Raw genomic sequence first — 21594 nt, forward strand, 5'->3', positions numbered from 1 at the left:
TTCACAGATGTTCATATGTGAAATCCAAGGTTCTTGGTTCAGTAATATCACTCATCTGCCTGTCTACTTTCCATGCCACACAGGGATACCTCTCACTGCGGAGGGGAAAAGGTGTGGAAGCAGCACAGGGGCCTTTAGTTTTAGTGGGGGGGAAATGGCTTCCTCCTGCTATTCCTCCTCAGTCATACTTCCTTCACCTTCAGAATTATTTTTTCCTCTCATTCTTAAACTCTCATTTAATATCCCTGGTTTTCAACTGTAATCACCTCAGTTAATAAATACCCCAGAGAAACATACAGGGATAGAGCAATGCTACTGTGTGATTAGCTGTTTGTTTAGTCCTTGTTTAAGTTACATACACACACACACCCCACTTTTTAAAGAGTATTCACCATTTGAACAAAATATAGTAATAAAGGGTTTAAAACTAGGGAAGGGAAAAGAATTCGTCAATTATAAATTATTTAATTGCTTAATTTGTGCTTTGAGGCAGAATTTGTAAATATTATAAAGACAAAATGTTGCTCTATTTTGAGCAAAGATATTTATTAAGAGAAGGAAGAAAAGAAAGTCAGAGATGGGAAGGAGAACCAGTTTTCCCAGCCTCTGTAATTTAACAAGGCAGTTAAAGTTAGTTGGAAATTTACATAAAAGTTCCACAGAAACAGAACCATATTAGTTAAAGAAACTCCTAAAACACAGACATAAATTTTAAGAATAGAAATGAACAAAAAATATACATCCAGAGTTTACTGAACCTAGAGCATTTAGAATAAAATGTTCAAGTGTAAGGAAGCTTATGATTTTCCAGTTATATTAAACTCCTGGATCATTTTTGTAGACATAATTGCTGTTCATGTCTCACATGCTCCGTAATTTCATTGTGTGCACTTGGAAATAATATATCAATTGAAAAACGAACACACTGGTAAAAATGCCCCTGATTTGAGCTGGTCATTTATTCCCAGTCTCACAGAAAAATACTGGATATTCTCTGAGTTAATAAAGTATGAAATGACTTTAACGCTTCAAAGGAAATACAGTATACCACTCCTGCAAACTGTTTTAGAGAGCCTGGCTTATCTTATTCCACCCTACATCAGAAACTTTAATTAGCTTATTTCCTTATTCTCCAACTCCCTTTTACAGCAAAGAGAAAATGAGGACCTACAGCAGCAAACAATTCATCCCTCATAAATCAGTCTCCATGAAACCCAAGAGAGGGCGGTCCTAAGGCCAGTCCTTAGTAGATTTAACACGAATTTATTTGTGATCTGGACACCCAACTGCCAATACTGTGTTCTAGTGCTAAGAATCGAATTCATGTGGAGAAACCTGCAACCACGAGTTACAGGAGTGTGGCACTGTCTCCAAGCCCATCAGAGAGCAGTCAGTACAGCGCAGGCTGTTGGTATGGTGATATGAGGTGAGGCAGCTTACACAGCCTGGTACTTTATTCTTACTGCACAAGAGTCTACATGTCAAGGCTGAGCAGAACTTCATATTTTCTCTTGTAAGCACACCCAGGTTCCATCCACAATAAAAGAGAACTAGGATAATAGTTTTGGAAACACAGTTTGCCCATTTAACTGTGGCTTGTCTAGTTTTGTTTCTCTAAAGCAGCATGGAGAGAAATCTATTTTTGTACAAAAATAAATATTTACTGTAGCTCACAATTCACAGTCACATTCAGTGTGGAGTGTCCCCTCTCTTTCCCTCTGCTGCCAAATATATAGATGCATAACACACACACACACACACACACACACACCCCTATACGTATACATACATCCTTTTTTTCTTAGCCTAAAACGCTATCTAGCTCTGCTGTTCTTTTCTTGGGAATTTCTTTGAGGATGTTTATATCACCATGCTCGCTGATCCTAGCCACCATCTATCTCACAGCTGTATCCTTGTTAAGAAAGCTGAACCGGCTGAGCTGTTAGCTGCCTAATTGTTTCAGCTTTCTCTTACCTGTCTGTTGGGAAAGCACCTAAGCCTACTCAAGGAAGAAAAATAAGTGAGGGTGAGTATTAGGTGTGAGTATGTGTGCCGTTTGCTTAATGGGCTGACACACGTCTTTACTGAGAATCGATGGGATTCAAAGATACCTTTTTCAAAAGAATCCGAGCCCTTCCCATACACCATATGCAAAAATTGACTCAATGTAAAAGATAAAACTATAAAACCTTAAAAGAAAACTCTAATATAGTTACATATTTCTATAAAACATAGAAGATCATGACATTAATTTGGCACTAATTCTTGGATGGGACACCAAAAGCACAGGCAACAAAAGAAAAAAAATAGATTAACTAAGAGTACATCTAAATGAAAAACTTTTATGAATTAGCAGAGTGAAAAGGCAACTGATGGAATGGGGGAAAACAATCCCTTAAAATATTAAGGACTCAATACCCAAAGGATATAAAGAACTCCTACAATGCAACAACAAAACCAACCTATTTTAAAATGGGCAAAGGGCTGAACAGGCATTTCTCCAAAGAGGATATAAAAATAGTCAACACGCATATGAAAAGATGCTCAACATCAGTAATCATGAAGGAAATGCAAATTAAAACCACAGGGATATACCACTTCACAGCCATTAGGATAGCTATTATAAAACACACACACGTGGAGAAAATAAATGTTTCCAAGAATGTGGAGAAACTGGAACCCTTGCACATCGCTAGTGGAAATGTACAAATTATACAGCTACTGTAGAAAGCAGTATGGTGGTTCCTCAGAAGCTTAAACATAGACTTAGCATGTGATCCACCAATTCCACTACTGGGCATACACCCAAAACAACTGAAAGAAGGGATTCAAACAGATACAGGTACACCCATGATCAAGGCAGTATTATTCACACAGCCCAAAGGTGGAGATAAACCAGATGTTTACTGAAGCATGAATAGACAAACAAAATGTAGAATAAATAGACAATGGAATACTATGAGCCTTAAAAAGGAAGGAAATTCTGATACATGCTACAACATGGACGAACCATGAAGACATTATGCTAAGTGAAATAAGCCAGATCCAAAAGGACAAATATTATACAGTTCCACTTGCATGAGTTACCCAGAATAGTCAAATCCATAGAGACAGAAAGTAAAAAAGAGCTGGTGGGGAGGGAGGAATGGGAGTTATTGTTTAAGGGGTACAAAGTTTCAGTTTGTGAAGATGAGAAAGTTCTGGAGATGGATGACGAAGATGTTTGTATAATAATGTGTATGTATTTCATGTCTCTGAACTGCAAGCTGGAAGAATGCTTTTTATGCATATCTTAGCACCATAAAAAAAGAGAGAAGGAAAAAAAGGAGGTAGGTGTTCTCTTAATGCAGGTTTTTAAGAGAAAATGGGAAAATGATTAGAAAAATAATGTTCTAGGTTACACAGCTTTTTCTTCATGTTTACAATTCAAAATGCAAAGAGAGATAAGGAACCAATATATTAGTTTTTTAATTAATGAGACTTTTAACTGTGTGAAATCTAGTCAAAAAGTGTTCTTATTCCAAGATTAAGATTAGAGCTAGTCTGAGGTATTATAATAATCTTTTCATGCTTTTAGATTTTGGAATTCTGTTCCAACATATATGTAAAACTACTTTTATACGTGCAAAACAAACCAGTATTTCAAAGTGGCACAAGATCTGAACAGAGAGGAATTCAACAAATATTTGTGAAGTGTCTACTCTATGTTAATATGCAAGGGACAGTCTACCTTAGAGAGCAAGATCAAATTGGCCAGTGTCAGACTTTTTTTGCCAAGCTTTGGCTCAGTCTCCTGAAATTGCTCAGTGCAGCTCCATATCAGAGTCACACAATTTTAACATTTCTGGTAACAGTGAAGGATAGTCAAATATTTGTGAACTTAGTTACTCCTGAAACCTTTCTGGTGTGTTCTGAAGTTTGAAAATCTGATAAAAGTACATGAACAGTGCAAATGCAGACTCTCCGGGGGGGGGGGGGGGGGAGGTGCGGGGGAGGGGGTGGCAATTGGTGCTACTATGGGGATGAAGATTAGACAGAACTAATATGTAGAATCTATCACTTTAAAATTCCAGCCATGATCCTGGAAAGCTGTCTGTGAGGTCCACTGACCATTCCTTTGCTTTGGGGCTCCTCAGCTTTTGGTATTTTATTATTACTCATGAATTATAGATGTTAGAGCTAAAAGAAAATGTAGAGGCCATCTAGAAATTTCCCTTTATTTTACTTTTTTACATTAAAAAATGATTAACTTGAAAGTTTTTTCCGTATTTAAAATGCAGGGAAACTTTTCTCTCCTAAGGAACAGATGTGCTTTCATTGTTAGATAATGGAAGTTATACAACACATCGTATTGTTCACAGTTAAACTTAAGATTATCTACATAATGATCTCCATCGCTGTTCCTCTACCTTGTGTACTCACATATTTTTACTAAAAACCACCTCAGATGCTCATTAGATACAGAGAAGTTGAGCCCCTCACTTTAAAGAAGAAGAAACAGGAGTGCCTGGGTGGCTCAGTCAGTTAAAGCGTCCAGCTTTGGCTCAGGTCTCATGATCTCATAGTTCGTGGGTTCAAGTCCTGCGTTGGGCTCTGTGCTGACAGCTCGGAGCCTGGAGCCTGTTTCAGATTCTGTGTCTCCCTCTCTCTCTGCCCCTCCTGGGCTTGCTCTTTCTCGCCCTCCCTCTTGGGCTTGCGCGCGCTCTCTCTCTCTCTCAAAAATAAACATTAAAAAAATTTTTTAAGAAACAGGCCTTGAGAAGTTAAATGACCTGTCCATGTTAAGTATTTTTGAGTTTGCTGTTTGTCTGGACTCATTGACTGAATTAGGCTTCTTGTAGACAACGAAAAGATTTTGTTTTCTTGAAGCACATAGTACAGAAATGAACAAAAGTGGTGACAAGACATACTGAGCGAATGAATGCAAGCCTCAGATATGCTATTCCCCCATCAACGGACCCAAGAGATTGAGGCTGGTCCTCAGTGTCAGCTGGGTAACATTATCTTCTACTTTAGACCCAATATTGGCTAAGACTGGGGGGACGGGGCTGGGAGGAGGGAAGAGGCTTTTATTTACATGTGTGCATGAAATGAACATGGTCATAATAATGGGTGGAGAGAGATGGGAGGGCAAATATAATCAGTCATTTTTTTTTTTTTTACTGTTTTATTTACTTCTGAGAGAGATAGAGAGACAGCATGAGCAGGGAAAGGTCAGAAAGAGAGGGAGGTACAGAATCTGAAGCAGGCTCCAGGCTCTGAGCTAGCTGTCAGCACAGAGCCTGACACGGGGTTTGAACCCACGAACCGTGAGATCATGACCTCAGCCAAAGTCGGATGCTTAACTGACTGAGCCACCCAGGCACCCTTAATTTGAGTCATTTCTGGAAGACAGTTTGACAATATCAAGAGTTTTGCAGCGTTCATTTAAAATAGTTTATTTTCATTAGCCCATGCTTCCATTTATAGAAATTTACCTCAAGAAAATAATCACAGACACACAAAAAATGAATAGTTAAGAATAAACACCACACTACAGTGGTGTTTATTATGTAATGAACATAATAGTACCTATTTATATGTGAATGCAGCAAACATAATGTACAACAGTATAGAAATGGCTAAATAAACTATGGCATAGTTGTAGGCTAAAATGTTTATCTCACATTCTCAATTATGTGAACTTTGTTAAGCAATATTTAGAAAATGTCTGAAATATCTAAAAGAAACAAAAAAGGAATAAATATAATGTTAATTGTGGTTATCCCTGGATTGTGAGATTATAAGCAATTTCATAGGTTTCCTTTAATGAGTATGCTTTTCTAAAAAAATTGTAATTAAAAAAAAAGTTAGCTCTTCAATTCCCGAATTCCATGGACTAACTCCAGAACCCATGAACACAAAGGACTTGGATGGGGCGAGGGGTGGGGGTGGGGGAAGGGCAGTGAGGGGTTGAGTGCTGTTGCTGGGTACATCAGTGTCACCAACAGCTCCTCCCTGACACACAAGGATTGGAGCTTTGTGAGGGTGTGGCTATGGCCAGGGAGGGCCGTCAGTCCAAGGTTCAGCCTCTGTCTTTAATGCTCCTTGTCCCTGCTACAGCATACATAGGACTGTCACCCACATAATACTAATACTTTCTATCAGAAATTAGAGACAGCATGAGGATTGTTCAAGAACACCCAAGTATCTTTTCTAGCTTGTGCAAAGGACCATTTCTTGTGTTCAACACTTTTGAAAGACAAGTCTGATAGAAATACCCTTCACCTCTTTCTTTGGGTGGTATAAGAGGCCATTATAAGCAATACACAATTATTCCTTATCTCTTAATGCCAAAGATGCTCACATATACAGATAGCAGGAGTAATTTTTCCTATTGGGTCACAGAGATGTAAACTGAACAAAGAAATAAGGATTTATATTGTGGGTTTAAAATGACTTCCCATGTTCTATAAACCAAGATTGTTATAACAAACACACACCGAGCACTTATAGTCTAAGCAGCAGATATCTTGGTTGATAGGAATGAAAATGTAAGGTTTTATTTAAGTGAAGAAGAAAAGGACATTGGGAATGTACTCACCAAAACCCCACTAATTTGGCTTGTCTGGTCCTTTGATAGGATGTAGAACAAGAATATACAGGGGAAATTCAGGCAGTTTGCTTGAGATTTTTCAGGTCAATATTTGGCATGCCCTTTGAGACAAACCCTAAGGGGTAAAAAAAAAATTGCTAGAAATGGTTTCTATTTCAATATCATTTTCGTAAGTGTGTTAAAAATGTGAGGCCATTTTCTTTAAAAAAAAAAAAAAAAAGACTTATCATTACTCTGTCTTGTTTTCTACAAACCAAGAAACACAACCATGTATGCTCCCTCCTATTCTTAAGAAACAGGGAACAGTAATAAAAAACTGTCCCACTTCTTCCATTTTTTGTATGTTTCCCTCTGCCTTCATTGGAGCATCCATGACTTCAAGATGAACAGTACAATGTTTAGGAAGAAATAACAGATATAGCCTATATTTTAAGCTTACTGGCTCTTAAAAAGAAGAGGTTGGTGCCCTTTACAGAGATGAGCTGCCTCTCCCCAGTTGGGGACTTATGCTACACATCACGATGAGTCATTACAATCCAGACAGAGTCTCAAAAACCACTGAAACACGAACTCTAGCCATTTACTACCAACTGGCTAGAGTCACTATGAAAGCAACTTTATTCCCGAAGCAGGCTCCGTGCTGACAGCAGACAGCCAGATGCGGGGCTCAAACTCATGAACTGTGAGATCATGATCTGAGCTGAAGTCAGACACTTAACCGAATGAGCCACCCAGACGTTCCCCAGTTCCTGAATTTTAGTGTGGAGGAAACTGTCTTACTGAAGGTCCCACAACTATGTATACTAATAAGATTTGTGGGGCAGTTCCTAGAGAAAAGAAATGGTTTCCAGACAGCAACTGGACTAATTTATTCACTTCAACCTCCTCACTCACTCCTCATTCTATGAAACAGCTATGGATACTGCATTCTATAACATGGAGTTTTTATGAAGACCTAATGGGGGAAATCTTCCTATATTCCAGAAAGAAAAGCTATTCTGAGCAGAACACTTGGTTTGTGTTCATCTGGGTGGGGGTGGGGGGAATGTGAATCTTAGAGTTGCTGCTCCCTCTTCAACAATGGCGGGACTGAGGGCAAACGTTTGCTGGATTCATGACACTTGTGGCGCCATCTCTGTTCACACTGATTTTGCCCTTTCTTCTTTATCTTGTCATACCATATGTAGTTTTGAAAGCTTTTCCAAACCCATTTTCAGCATGACAAATACATGAAATTGATAAATGTATGTTTCCCAAAAAGATACCCCAGTCTAATATCAAGTTCCTTGTATGTTCTGCTTCTCAACCCCATTATAAACCTAGGCTAAAAATAGCTTTCTCATCCTTTCTGACAATAAACCAGTTGCCCATACTCAGGGCTGCTAGTACATGGGCCTAAGGCTACCAGGAGACCACAGGTACAAGAGTCACATAAGAGTTCAGGTAACAGAATCCTTCCACTGCCACCAGTAGCGTTTGACCACGGGCGTGCCACTTAACTTTCTGGGCCTCTGCATCCTCGCCAGTGTACTGAAGCTGATACAAACACCTCACATGAGAACTGTTACAAGGTAAAATAAGATACTATATTTGAAAGCATCTTGTAAACTACCAACCATCAGCCCCTGCCTGGACGGTTGCATTATCCCTCCAGCTGACTCTGTTTCATCCACTCTTGCCCAGTGCAATCAATCTAGCTCTCCCGGCAGGCAAAATGATCTTTAAAAAAAAAAAAAAAAATCAAAAACAAAGACAAAGACAAAACAAAACAAAAAACCAATAGGGGCACCTGGCTGGCTCAACTGGAAGACCATGTGACTCTTGATGGGGTCATGAGTTCAAGCCCCATGTGGGGTGTAGAGATTATTAAATAAATAAACTTCAAAAAAAAAAATAAAACTACAACACAATTTGGGTGTGTCTTGTCACCCTCCCGCTTAAAACTCTACCTTTTCTTAGAATATGCCCATAGAATAAAGTCAATATCCTTAGGAAGGCCTATAAAGAAGACTTCAGCTCCTCTTCCAACCTGATCTTGTGTCATTTTCCTCCTTATGTGTGCTGTTCCCAATGCTTCAAAGCCTCGCCAGTTCCCCTGCCCAGCCAGCTTGTTCTCATCCTTAAATTTCACTCCTCAGAAGCCATCTTTAGATCCCCCAAGATATGTTCCCATAACATCATACAAACTCTCACTGTACTCCTCGTAACACTGAACTGAACTATAGGAGGCTACCATTTTGAAGGACAAAAACGACAGAACATTGATAAATTTATGTTTTTACCTTAAAACAACTGGTATAATAATGGTGCTCCCCGTCAGCTGTAAACTTTGCCAGGGCAGAATCTACCATTAGAATCCCAGTGCCTCATAACTAATCCTAGCACACAGTAGGTGTGTAACTGTTTAATTAGTATGTGAGATGTTGTTACTACCTTTTTAATGCTAAGCACATAATTTACACCTTATCACTGGTAGTAAAAACCATGCTTTTATTCAAATGCTACTTCTATGTTCTATAGAAATAAAATGAAGAAATGAAGTGAAACAAATTATTTTTTAAGATTGTCATTTCTGGCATTTCAGGTACGCATAGATTCTAATATGTACAATATGCATCATCAGGGATAGAATTTAGTCCACTGGTGGGTACCATTTATGGATTTGTGTTTTTTCACTCAACTGTTTCTCACCAAAGGGCAGAATGAAAACAATTCTCAAAGGAAAACAGCTGATTTGGATTTATTTCTTTTTACAGCTTTTGCCACGTGTTGCAAACCAGCTAGGGGGAAAAGGATAGCATCTAAAAGAGCGCTAGACTTGAAACTGAGGAATTTTAAAATATGCTTCCCCAAGATATTAAAAAAGAATGCATCCTACAATCTTCCGGGATCACCTTATCCAACTATCTCATAGCTTATGTTGCTCACGAAATTAACAGTGCAAAGATCAAGTCTAAACCAAAGTTGGATGATGTATGGGGTAGGCAAGGCTTATTCATGAAGCTATGCTTCTTAATAATATTAATAATGTTAATAACAGCTAACATTCATTAAGTGCTTATTATGCACCAGGTACTGTGCTCAGCATTTTCTGTACACTGTCTTAATTACTCATTACTGCAACCCCATGCAGCAAACTCTCTGCTTACAATCATCCTGGCTATGAGGGGGCTAAGACACGGGGTGACTGCTTACTGGCAAAGGTCCCTTAGTTGTAAATGCTGAATCTGGAGTTCAAACCCAAGAGGTCTGAGATAAGAATCTATACTCTTAATTAATTATTCTACTCCATGGAAGAATCCAATTGCTTCCAACTGCATCCTAGTCTGGGAGGGTAGAAAATTAAAATCTGTGCTATAACAAAAATGACATTATATGTATTCATATTGCGGCTTCAGAGTCATTTATGAGTCAAAACTGTGACTGGCAAACCCATGATTTGTCAAAGACAATTGTCTAAGAATTTTTTCAAGAGTTCCAATATTCCAATATTCAACTTTAAACAGTAAAAGATATTTTCAACCTGGGTTAGAAATAAGGACAGAAGTGTAGCTTTTTGGATGGAGAGTAGAGAATGCCAGAGACACATAAATATCATGGGTTCAGAGAGCTGGTTATCCAATTTGCTCCCTAGATTCTTTTTTTTTAATTTTTTTTAATGTTTTATTTATTTCTGAGAGAGAGAGAGAGACAGACAGACAGACAGACAGCATGAGTGGGGAGGGTCAGAGAGAGAAAGGGAGATATAGAATCTGAAGCAGGCTCCAGGCTCTGAGCTAGCTGTCAGCACAGAGCCCGACGTGGGGCTCGAACCCATGGACAGTGAGATCATGACTTGAGCCGAAATTGGACACTTAATCAACTGAGTCACCCAGGAGCCCCTGGTCCCTAGATTCTTGAAAGGCTGTTATGCATTTTGAAAGCACAACATGTTGGAAGGGTTTTGAGAAACCAGAGACTCCATGAAAGGAATCAACAGCTTGCAATTTCACTTTCTCAGTGAACAATCTCTAATCTGACTGTTCTTTCTCACTAACATTTAAAAAAATTATCTACCCCCTTACGTAGCAAAGGACGAACATTCACACCATCCAAATGTGATTTTTAAAATAAATACAAATTACTGATTCTTTATGTATGATTCATGGGTGGTGGTTATTGAGATATCACTCCCCACCCCCTACATCTATGTGCACTGACATTTGACCCTTTTTATAATATGCACCTTGCACCAGTGAAACCTAAGGCACCAGCTAGTTACTCATTAAACTTGGGTGCCAAGGGCTGACTTGTACAAATTACGCTGTTAACTGCCCAGTCTGGCCTGTGTGCAGAAGTGGAAAAAAGCAATCATCATAGCTGTGAAATTCTGTCATATCGGCAGAATTGAACTACAAATTGCAGCAATTCGTGTCTGACCTCTGATCTGTGAAGTTAGTCTAAACCTTTGAACCTCAGCTTGGAACTGAGAACCAGCATTTACTGGTACTGGAGAAGATGGCTAACAAGTATTCTTTGCTGTGAATAGTTAACTCTGTGACTGTAGGTCGACCCACGTCACATCGACCTCCCCTAAAGAGGCAACCAGAGTAAGGGAATATGGGGACGATCTTGAGAGTAGACTGCTCATAAAATGGCATTTTGAACAAATCTAATAAAAGTAGAAAGTTTCAGGATGCAAATCTTGTAAATAAATACGTAAATCAAAAAGCGGGTAATCTGAGATCACTTAAATTATTGGGCATTTATACTTAGTGGTTTGTACACTTAAAAAATTCTTTACAAAGAGTTTAATACTTAAAACTTTTTTATCAAACAGTGCCATCTCTCATGTTAAACTTTTAAACAAATATATTATCAAATTTCTATATAAAACACAAACACGTATTAAACCATCTCTGGGAAAAAGCAATCACGAGAAATCAGTAATACTTTTGTTTGAACCCAAACTTTGCTTCTGATACTAAACATTAGATGAAGAGGAACAAGCAAGAATAATAATGTACGTTTCTAATACATTTTGTCATAACACTGATCACGTTTTATTCATAAAGAGGAAGTGTTTTCTTTTGAGAATTAGCTTCAAATGCTATTCAAGTTGCTCCATTTCCAGGTGGAAAGCAGCAAATAAGGACTGTATTTCTCTGGTTTCTTTGAATTCATATTAGAACAAATATAGCACATAAAATACAACCAAACTATTCTTTATAACGAAAGTGAAACTTATTTGTAGTTTTTAAAGCATACAACGCCCACTTAACTGAGTCCATTTCATAACCTTAACAACTGGTTCGAAACAATGGTGCTACAAGAGAAGTCTTCTTCTATCAGGCCTTTTTCCAGAGAGGAAATGTCATTATCGCTAAATTTATGTAGCACTTATCATAACGCTAGTTCTGCTTATTTTTCTTTTCATTATCACATACCTTAAAATCACAAATAGCTTCTCTAAAGACTTACGAAAATGACTTTGGGAAACAAAGGTGGACACTTGATAAATTCCTGCTTTTTGATCCCATTGTTTAAATAGCAGCCATCTATGAAAATATCACTTTGTGAAGACCTAACTTTTTCAAGTGTGCAAAGTGAAGCTCTACTGGAAGAACTGAGTTTTAAAAATGTTTACAGCAAGAACTTGGGGTTTGCTGCTGGTGAGGCAAACTGTATTTGAAACCACTACCAAGTTCTAAATTTTTTTTTTGCCTTCAATTAAAAAAGGGGGCATTTGTTTATTTGACCTTATCTAAATTATTTGAACCACACACAACCACCTCATCCTCTTTTCCAACGAAAACAAATAAGGTTTCCCCTACCTTTCCAGTCTTGAAATCTGGACGCGACAGGCTAACAGTAACAAAAGCTTTGCTTAAGCAACCCCTGCTCCTGATCCTGGAAAGTGCGTAACAGTCTTTACATGGCACATGTCTCCTCATTGGTCAATGAGCTTTGGCCACTTAAATGCCTTGGGAATTATTTGCTAAGGGCACCTGAAATGAGCTTCGAGTGGGTGGTACAGAAAGATGCGAGGTGTAAAAATTGCCAGATACAGAATGCCCAACAGCAGCCTGAAAACTTCATGAAAAACCCGCTGTCACAAATGGATTCGGGGAAGGCCCTAGAAGACAAAAATGCCTGCATTTCAGAGACAAGAACTTTAACTGAAGCCTTTACTTAACCGCCACTACTGCCTAAAAGTAAACACATGATCTTTGAAATTCACCTTCCTGGAATACAAGAGGTGCCTGTTATCTCGTACTGCTTGATGCAGACCAGAGAAACAGTGATTTTTTTACTTCATCCAGGTTGTTGTGGGATTTAATGAATGGATACATGTAAGTGCTTAGATACAGGCAAAAATTACACAGGGGTCAAGCCCTCGTTTGATTTTACTTTACTTCCAATTTGGAGCTGGAAATGGATTTACTGGTAAGAAGTGGAGAAAAAACAGAAAGGGCCATAGAACCAGAAGGGAGTGGGAAAACATGATTCATGGTAATGAAGACAGTTCGTACATAACAACGGGTCAGAAGGACCTGGAGCACCTACGCAGAGTAAATACACTCCTGTTCAAGCAGGTAAGAGACGAACCTCATCGAAAGTCTCTCTGGAGGTTGAGTTTGTCAGTTCCTGCCACTGGGAGAGATCAGGGGAAGCAGGGAGCAGAAGAAGGGCTGTGGGGAGGGTCCTGAAAGTGAGGTAACATTTGGGACCCAAGGTCTTCTGAACAAGAATTAAAATCAGCACCACAGCACATAAACAGAGTAATGAATCTATAATTTCAAAACCGTGGTCTCCACTTTTCCCTTAGTGGTTTTTCTGTAATTGTTATTAACCTTATTAAATTTTATAAAACCTTAGTAATTTGATGTCGCAAAGGTGGGAAGTAAAAAGACCAGAGTGACAAGAAAGTTTTAAAATCTGTTTATCTGCCTCTTTAAAAAATAAAGAAATAGCATTATTACTCCTAAATAAAATAATCCAAAACTATCGATAGAGACTAGAAAATATCTGCAGGTTAGTAAAGGGTCAAAATCCAGAACAAATCTTAGATTACCAAACTAAAGTAATAGGTTCCGAATGGAAGAAAATCGAGAAAACACAACATGAAGGCAGTGTTTCCAAAAAAACTACTGATTTTGGACTAAATTCCTCTTGACTACAAATAAGACCCAGGAAATCTGCCTTTCATATGAGTAACTGAGTATTTTACACAAGAATTTTTATAAATTCTGGATGTGTGGTACACTTTAAGCAGAGTATTTTTGGTTTGGAGGCTTAGTGGTGAGTGTGTGTGTGTGTGTGTACGCGTGCCAGTGTGTGTGCATGTGTGTGTATGCATTCTTACATCAAACATCCCCAAGAACACAAAGACTTAGGAAACAGCCCATCTCAAAAAAGATACATTTAACAAGTAAGGCTGTAAGGGCAGGGCAGCCTTTCACTGAATACCCAAACCCAACAATTACAGTTACAGCCTGCCCTCAATAAAAAAAAAAAAAGAAATTTTTTTTTCTTGCTTTTGCTTTGAAAAAAGTTAATTTTTAAAAATGTAGGCAAACATGCACACAGATATTTATGGTCTTTGTAAAAACAAAGCACCCTAGTTGTAACACATTCAAACCGTAGAGGAAAGTACACAGAAAAAGTAAAAGTCACCCCTTCTCCTAATGCCACTGACATTGACTGCTGCTACCATAGCTCTCTGTGTAAGCAAATGTATAAAACTATAAGTCAATGCCATCATGGCAGACATGTTGTGTTACATTCATTGTGTTAACTTCTGATATATCTGGCTTGCAACAAGCTTAAGTCGTCCCCAAAGGAGTGATCTTTGTCTCAACACAGTACCTTTGTTTTCAGAGTAGAGTGACAGCAGGAGATCAGAGGTCCAAGACTGTAGAGAATAGGAAAAAAACAAAAAAAAACAAAAAACAAAAAACAAAAAAAACCACATGCAAAATAGGAGCTTGAGACAAAGCAAGCTCTAAGGTAATTTGGAAAAAGGAACAAGAAACGAGACTCAGACGGGTCTGAGAACCAGAAGTAGAGCACAGGTGAAGACATGAGATGAAGTCAGGAAACTATTATGTGGGGCTATTTTAAATATAGGGATTACCTATTATGGTCATCTTTACATGCTACTAGAGAGCACTATTTTTTATTTTAATTTATCTAAAGTCTAAGATAAAGCTGACACAAAGATCAAATTGATGCATACCTGCTTGTATATCATAGTATATAGTTTTCCAGAAGTAGATTTTACACTATTTAGAATTTCGAAATCTTTGCTGAAATTGTTCGTTGCGTGGCTGAAGCATAAAGAAAAGAAGTTGTTCACACACACATGCATGCATTAAAGTACCAACTTCCATCTGAAAAGGTGTCAACCACTGGCACGGAAGCCATATAACGAAATGCCTTGGTGGGGTCAGCCATAACAACCGGCCATGAAGCTAATTAACCAGCACTGAAAAGTGAGCTCAGAGAGATAAGGGCATGCATGTATATATCTATATTATATATAAATATGTATGTGAGTTCTTCTAAAGAATGCATGTGACACACAGAACTCTAAAAGAAAGGCAATATTACAGAAAGGATTAATTCCTTCAAGACAGCTCTTAGTTCCACACAGACACACAACATCTACAAGGACTTGATCTCAGTTATGCAGTGTTAAAATCCCTTTACCTCCCTCTCCTACCACCACTGTAGACAAAATAGTCTTCTTCTGCTTTATACAGCAGTTCCCATAAACACAGATGATCAAAAGCACCACAGGGGCGTCTGGGTGGCTCAGTTGGTTGAGCGTCCGACTTCAGCTCAGGTCAAGATCTCATGGCTCATGAGTTCGAGCCCCGCGTTGGGCTCTGTGCTGACAGCTCAGAGCCTGAAGCCTGCTTCGGATTCGGTGTCTACATCTCTCTCTGCCCCTCCTTGCGTTGTGTTCTCTCTCGCTCTCTCTCTCTCTCAAAAATGAATAAACAAAAAAAAAAAGCTTTTTTAAACCATCATAGTATTCCCTTTTGGTTAATTTGGCAAATAGTCTGTTACGATATCAACAGGAGGAATTAAATAATAGATATTGACATATTTGGGATAATGAGTTTAACTTATCTAGACATTAGAAAAGGGTTTAATTTTAAAATGGTATCCTCTCAGTACAATTGCTTTAAAGAATAAAATTATAATAGTAACTAATGTGTGTATCTCATTTACTCTATCAATACTTATCAAGTACCTTCTAAGTGTCAGGCACTGTTTTAGGTACTAAGGCTTTAACAGTTAACAAAACAGACAAAACTCCTTGCCCTCATGAGCCCTCTAGTCCTATGGGGGGAAAACATTTAATGAATAAATCAGTAAAATAGATAGTATGTTAGACTGTGAAAAAGCTAAGGAGAAAAAAACAGGAGGGGAGGAGAATAGGGGAGGGAGAGAGAGAGAGAGAGAGTGTGTGTGTGTGTATTGGGGGGGGGGGGAGTATCCGGCATAGTGTCTGACTTAAAAGTATAATTTACTATTTATTACTTATAAATTTTAAGCATGTGACTCCATTATATTTCTAGCAGGATACGTTTTTAATCTTAGCATTTATCTAAACTCATTTAAGTTGCATGTCAAGTACTTCTGTTCACATGGTAGTATCTATCTAATGTGGACACAGGAAAGGCAGCAGATATCTTAAATACAGTAGCTAGGTACCAGGTACACGGTACTGTGGAAAGACATCCAAGAGGGAATGCAATGCTTTTGAAAAACTACTGTGAAGTAAAACTAACTATGCGCTACTTTCTCAGCTTAGTGGGAACTTCCAAGAGTTTAAATTGGCCAGGCTGGGCTGCTCAGAGATCTCCACACACCCTCACTCTGGCTCATTCCTACACCCTTCACCCCCAGATTGTGGATGTCTGTGATGGAGTCCCTAACCCTCAGAAACATTCACCATGAAAGGAACACTACTCAGAAGAAGACGACAAAGGTAGGAGTGGATGAGGACTGCTCCCACCTCTTCAGAGCCTAAGGTCCTGGATTGAGTGAGTTCATTCAAGAGCCCTGTGACATCATACGTTATTACGCCTACTGTCGAGCCTCTCTGAATGTCTCAGACAACTTGAACGACAGAATTATCCAATAAATTAAATCAAATAGTCCCACCTCATATACAGCCAACTCCTTCTCTCCCCGGCTTTACTCAAGCAAGGGACATTTCTTTTATTACTTTTAAATTTAAATTTGTCACAAAAGCACAGCCACTCTAGCATTCTCTCCTTCCCTGAATGGGCAGTCAGTGAACAGCCCACAGACTTCAAGCACCTGTGTTTATTACAGTCAAGAGGACATCTGGTGAGGCAGCCAATGAAGAGGTACAACAAGGTGGAGCCATGATGCATTTCCTGTCCAACCTTCACTCAAATTCATCACCTCCACCTGTAATAAAATAACCATAGCTAACTCCTGTCTATAGCCCTTGCCATATACAAGGCACTGTTCTGCGTGTTTCACATATACTAACACGTACAGTCCTCATACATACATTTCGAGGTTACAGGCTAGTATTATCTACATTTTACAGATGAGGGCACTAAGGCACAAGAAATAAAGAAACTTGCCCAAGACAACAGATTGGCAACCATGGAAAGAGGATTTGAACCCAGGCACTCTGGCTTGTAGAGACGGAAATTTTCCACTTCTGGATAAGCAGATCGTATTCCTTTGTCTCTCCTCCTCTTCCTTCTTTCTTCCTAATCATCTGCCTCTCTCTCTACCCACCTACACAGCCTTCGCCTTGCAGCTCTTTCTCTGTCCGTGACAGGCATTTCTGTCCTAACAGGAAAAGCTTTGGAATCTTGGAGATATCTTTAATACTTGGTGAGTGAAACAGAAACTTAGAAAAAAGCCACAGAACCTCATTTACATAGAAAATTCTCTTTGCCTTTTCTCCCTAAACTCTTCCTCTCTCCTAGGCAGTATTCTTCATTAATTCATAAGACCTGTTAGATTTTATAGTGATATCATTCTGCCCCCTCTCTGTGGTTTCTCATAAGCCAAGAAATTACCTGCTTTGCCCTATATATCCTGTGGTCATTTTAAGAGACTTTTATTTTCAAAAGAGGAAGTTCAGAACGAATAGTGAATGCAGGTGGAAAAAAGATACCTGTTACAAAGTCATAAATAATGTGTAAAATCCAAGCTCTGTTTATCTTTTGCTAGAGAAAAGCCTTATTAAGAGAAAAGCTGTATTAAGTCATAATGAAAAATACAGACCCCCCCACCCCCGTTTAGAATGTGCAGTCAGGTTAACAAGAACTCAGGAAGCACATGGTTTTGTCAAATATTATGTGAGTTTTGCTCTTTAATAATTATATGCAGTTTTTTTTTAATGTTTTTATTTATTTCTAGGAGAGAGAGAGACACAGCGTGAGCAGGGGAGGGTCAGAGAGAGAGGGAGTCACAGACTGAAACAGGCTCCAGGCTCCGAGCTGGAGGTCAGCACAGAGCCCTACGCGGGGCTCGAACCCACGAACCGCGAGATCGTGACCTAAGCGAAAGTCGGACGCTTAACCGACTAAGCCACCCAGGAGCCCCGTTTTATATGCAGTTTTAATAATATCCTCGAAATTACCGCAGAAATCCCCTACCACTCCTGATTTACGGAGGACTGTGCTTTTCCATTTCAATAGGTATTTCCAGAGCACCTTCAAGAAAACTTTAGGATGTACTCATGTACTGTAGTACTTGAGAGGAGGGATTGCAGTCAAAGACGTGGACCCTAATGTGGTCTCTATTAACTAGGAGCTAATATCTTTTTGGAGCGACAATTAAATGTCAAACATTTAATTAACATATACATTATAAGGCGAAACAAAGCACCATGTGCTGTTAGGCACTAAGAGCCATGCTGCAAGGTAGAGAGTCACTGTCAAATTGATCAGAGTCCTTGGGGACAGTTTCCTGCAAGAGATGCCAGTAGCTGCAGTCTGATTTAGTCATATTAGGTTGGAAACACATGTGATTACAAACCCCACAACTTTAAAATATGGGGGTGCCCGGCTGGCTTAGTTGGAAAAGCACGTGACACTAGATCTCCAGGTCATGAGTTCAAGCCCCATGTTGGATATACAGATTACTTAAAAAAATATATTAATTTTAAAAAAAAACCTTTAAAATATGCACTACTCTCCATCTGTTTACTTTCTGATTAAAAACAAAACAAAACCTCTTTCCTAAAGAATATTTTTTTTAAGAATTGGGTACTATCAATATTGGTATTAACCTCAAACAGAATACATTTTGTAAGTATGATACCTTAATCAACCAGGAAGTTGAACTGATCAGGGGCTTGAATAGCTGGCAAGATACTAAATATTGTCTTTAGAAGACTTTTCTTAAGACCTTTGGGTTCAGTTTGTATTTAAGCTTAATTGTCTGTTCAACATACTCTTTTACCACTTCCTAAAAGGAACACTTACTTTTTAAGAGCATAAAAGTAGATATCCTAAAGGAAATCAAAAGAATTACAGAAATAAGAGAAACTATACAAAATAAAAACCTAACATTAAAACTCTGGCTGTTGTGGATCTGAAAACCCTGGTTAAGTCATTAATTAGAAACACGGGGACATCTTTAAGAGATCAACTGTAAGACTGATCAGTTTGGATAGGATGCTAAAATTAGCAAGGAGTATATACTCAGGAAAAAAAACATAAAATAGTATTGAAGCAAATAGTTTAGACATAATGAGACATATTTTCTATGAGCAAAAGGTTAACCTTGCAAGAACACTCAATTCTGAATTGGTTATATGAGTCATTGAATCATTCAACAAAGGGTTACTGATCACCTACAGCGTGTGGCTTTATGGAGATAGACTGGTGATCAAGACAGACAAAGTCTTTGTTGGGGAACCATAATAAACTAGCAAACACACACACACACACACGCGCGCGCGCGCGCACACACACACACACACACACACACTGATGTACTCAAGCATGGGGGGCAAACCGCAGTCAAAGACCTGAACCCTGAGGCATCTGGGTGGCTCAGTTAGTTAAGTGTCTGACTCTTGGTTTCAGCTCAGGTCATGACCTCATGGTTCATAAGTTCAAGCCCCGCATCAGGCTCTGTGCTGACAGCATAGAGCCTACTTGAGATTCTCTCTCTTCCTCTCTCTGTACCCCTCCCCTGCTCGCTCTCTCAAAATAAATAAATAAACTTAAAAAAAAAAAAAAAAAGACCTGAACCTGATGTGGTCTCTATTGACTAAGAGCTAATAATCTTTTGTATATAATATATAGATAGATGTTTGGAGGAGAGGCCATCGATAAATGCAATGAGGAAGAACAAAGAAGGGGAACAAAGGGGGGCTACGTGCTTGGGGTGGCCAGGGAAGGCCTTCCTCTCTTGAGCAGAGACCTGATGCAGTAAGGAAAACAGTCTGAAGACTCAGAGAGAAAGCATCCCGAAGAAGGAAGGAAAGGCTAAAGCAGGGTAACAGGCTTGGGATATCTGAAGAATAGCAAGAAAGGGGCAATGCAGCTGACAGAGAGAGAGCAAAGCAGGGAAGTGTCAGGTGGGGGCCTTTTAGGCAAGGACTGCGGGTTCTATTGAGCTTACTGGAGGATTCTAAGCAGAGGTGATATGATGATATGATTTCCTTTTCCTTAAGGTCATTCTGGTATGGAGAAGAGATCACAGACGAGCAACGGAGGAAGCAGAGTGACAGGCTGGAGGCTGTTCCGGTCCTCCAGGGATGGCAAGGTGGCATACACCGGACTGAGAGGTAATCCTGGTAAGAAGAGAAGCTGACCTTGAGTTGTACCTGAAAGGCAGAGCTGACAGAACTGCCTAATGGACGATCTGTACGATGACAGTGTCCAGGATGACTAACACTTTTGGCCTGAGCAACTGAGGAAAGGGTGGCACCATAATGCCATGTCAGTAACGTGGGCCCAAACCTTTTTTATGGCAGGGCATTTGGTCATAAACAGTAAAACTACAAACATACAGTGCGAGTGCTGTTAATCATCAAGCAGTATACCGGAATATTATTCTTAAAAACCTAGGTTTTAGCCAACCGATGCCCTCAGTCCTTAACTTCATTGCTGAATATATCGGGGATGACCTTTACAGTCCTCTGTTTCTAGTTTTTTCTGGCACTTTTATGGTTCTTTAATTCAAAAGAATATATGTACTATGGAAAACTAACCTCAGGGCCAAGAAACAAATAAACAAAAATACACAAAATGGTCTCAGTGACCTCCATTATTAAAAGCAATAAACCACAAATTTAAGAAATACACTGGTTAGGAGGATGGGTAGAGGAAGTATACAAAAAGTCCACTCTAGAAACTCTGCCAAACTTCAGAGAAGCAAAGAATTGCATAAACAAGCACCTGCCTAGAAAATTCTTAGAAGCTCCCTAGGCCTCTTGGATGGTGGAGTTGGGGGACTAATGAGTGGGGATCCCCCTCATTCTCTAATTCCAAGACCTCTTTCCCCTGTGCCCACTGTCTCACTAACTCTACCTGAGCTAAAGTTGAAGCTCTTTGACTATTCCATACTCTTTCCGTCTTAGGCTTCATGATCCTGTTCTTACTTAATTCTACTCATGACTACCAACTGCTTGTGTAGATTTTCCATGAGTGACTTCCCATCTCTCTCTGACTGCAACCTACAATCTTCCCGCACACTTCTACATCCCCTCCTCACAATTACATCACTTGGCCCTTGCTTTCCATTCTTCTATTAAAAACAACAACAACAACAACAACAACAACAACAACAACATCCTACTAGGGTGTCTGGGTGGCTAAGTCAGTTGAGTGTCCAACTCTTGATTTTGGATCAGGTCATGATCTCAGGGTCATGGGATCGAGCTCCACATCAGGCTCCATGAGGAGCATGGAGCTTGTGTAAGATTCTCTCTCTGTCTTCCTCTTCCCCTCTCCCCTGCTTACCTATGTGTGTTCTCTCTCTCTCTCTCTCTCTCTCTC

At 39.2% G+C, this 21594-nt stretch overlaps 1 protein-coding gene across 2 annotated transcripts in view; it reads right to left on the reverse strand.

The window, feature by feature from the left end:
• Positions 1 to 21594, reverse strand: part of RBM47 (RNA binding motif protein 47) — a 156417-nt gene that overhangs the window by 30321 nt on the left and 104502 nt on the right. For both annotated transcript variants that reach the window (XM_039226994.1, XM_039226993.1), the window contains exon 4: positions 6584 to 6710. The gene's annotated coding sequence lies outside the window, so the exon portion shown is untranslated. The remainder of the gene's footprint in view (positions 1 to 6583; positions 6711 to 21594) is intronic.

The sequence above is a fragment of the Hyaena hyaena genome, unplaced genomic scaffold (genome assembly GCF_003009895.1).
Source record: "Hyaena hyaena isolate Hyena2069 unplaced genomic scaffold, ASM300989v1 scaffold_24, whole genome shotgun sequence".
In the NCBI taxonomy this organism is placed as follows: domain Eukaryota; kingdom Metazoa; phylum Chordata; class Mammalia; order Carnivora; family Hyaenidae; genus Hyaena; species Hyaena hyaena.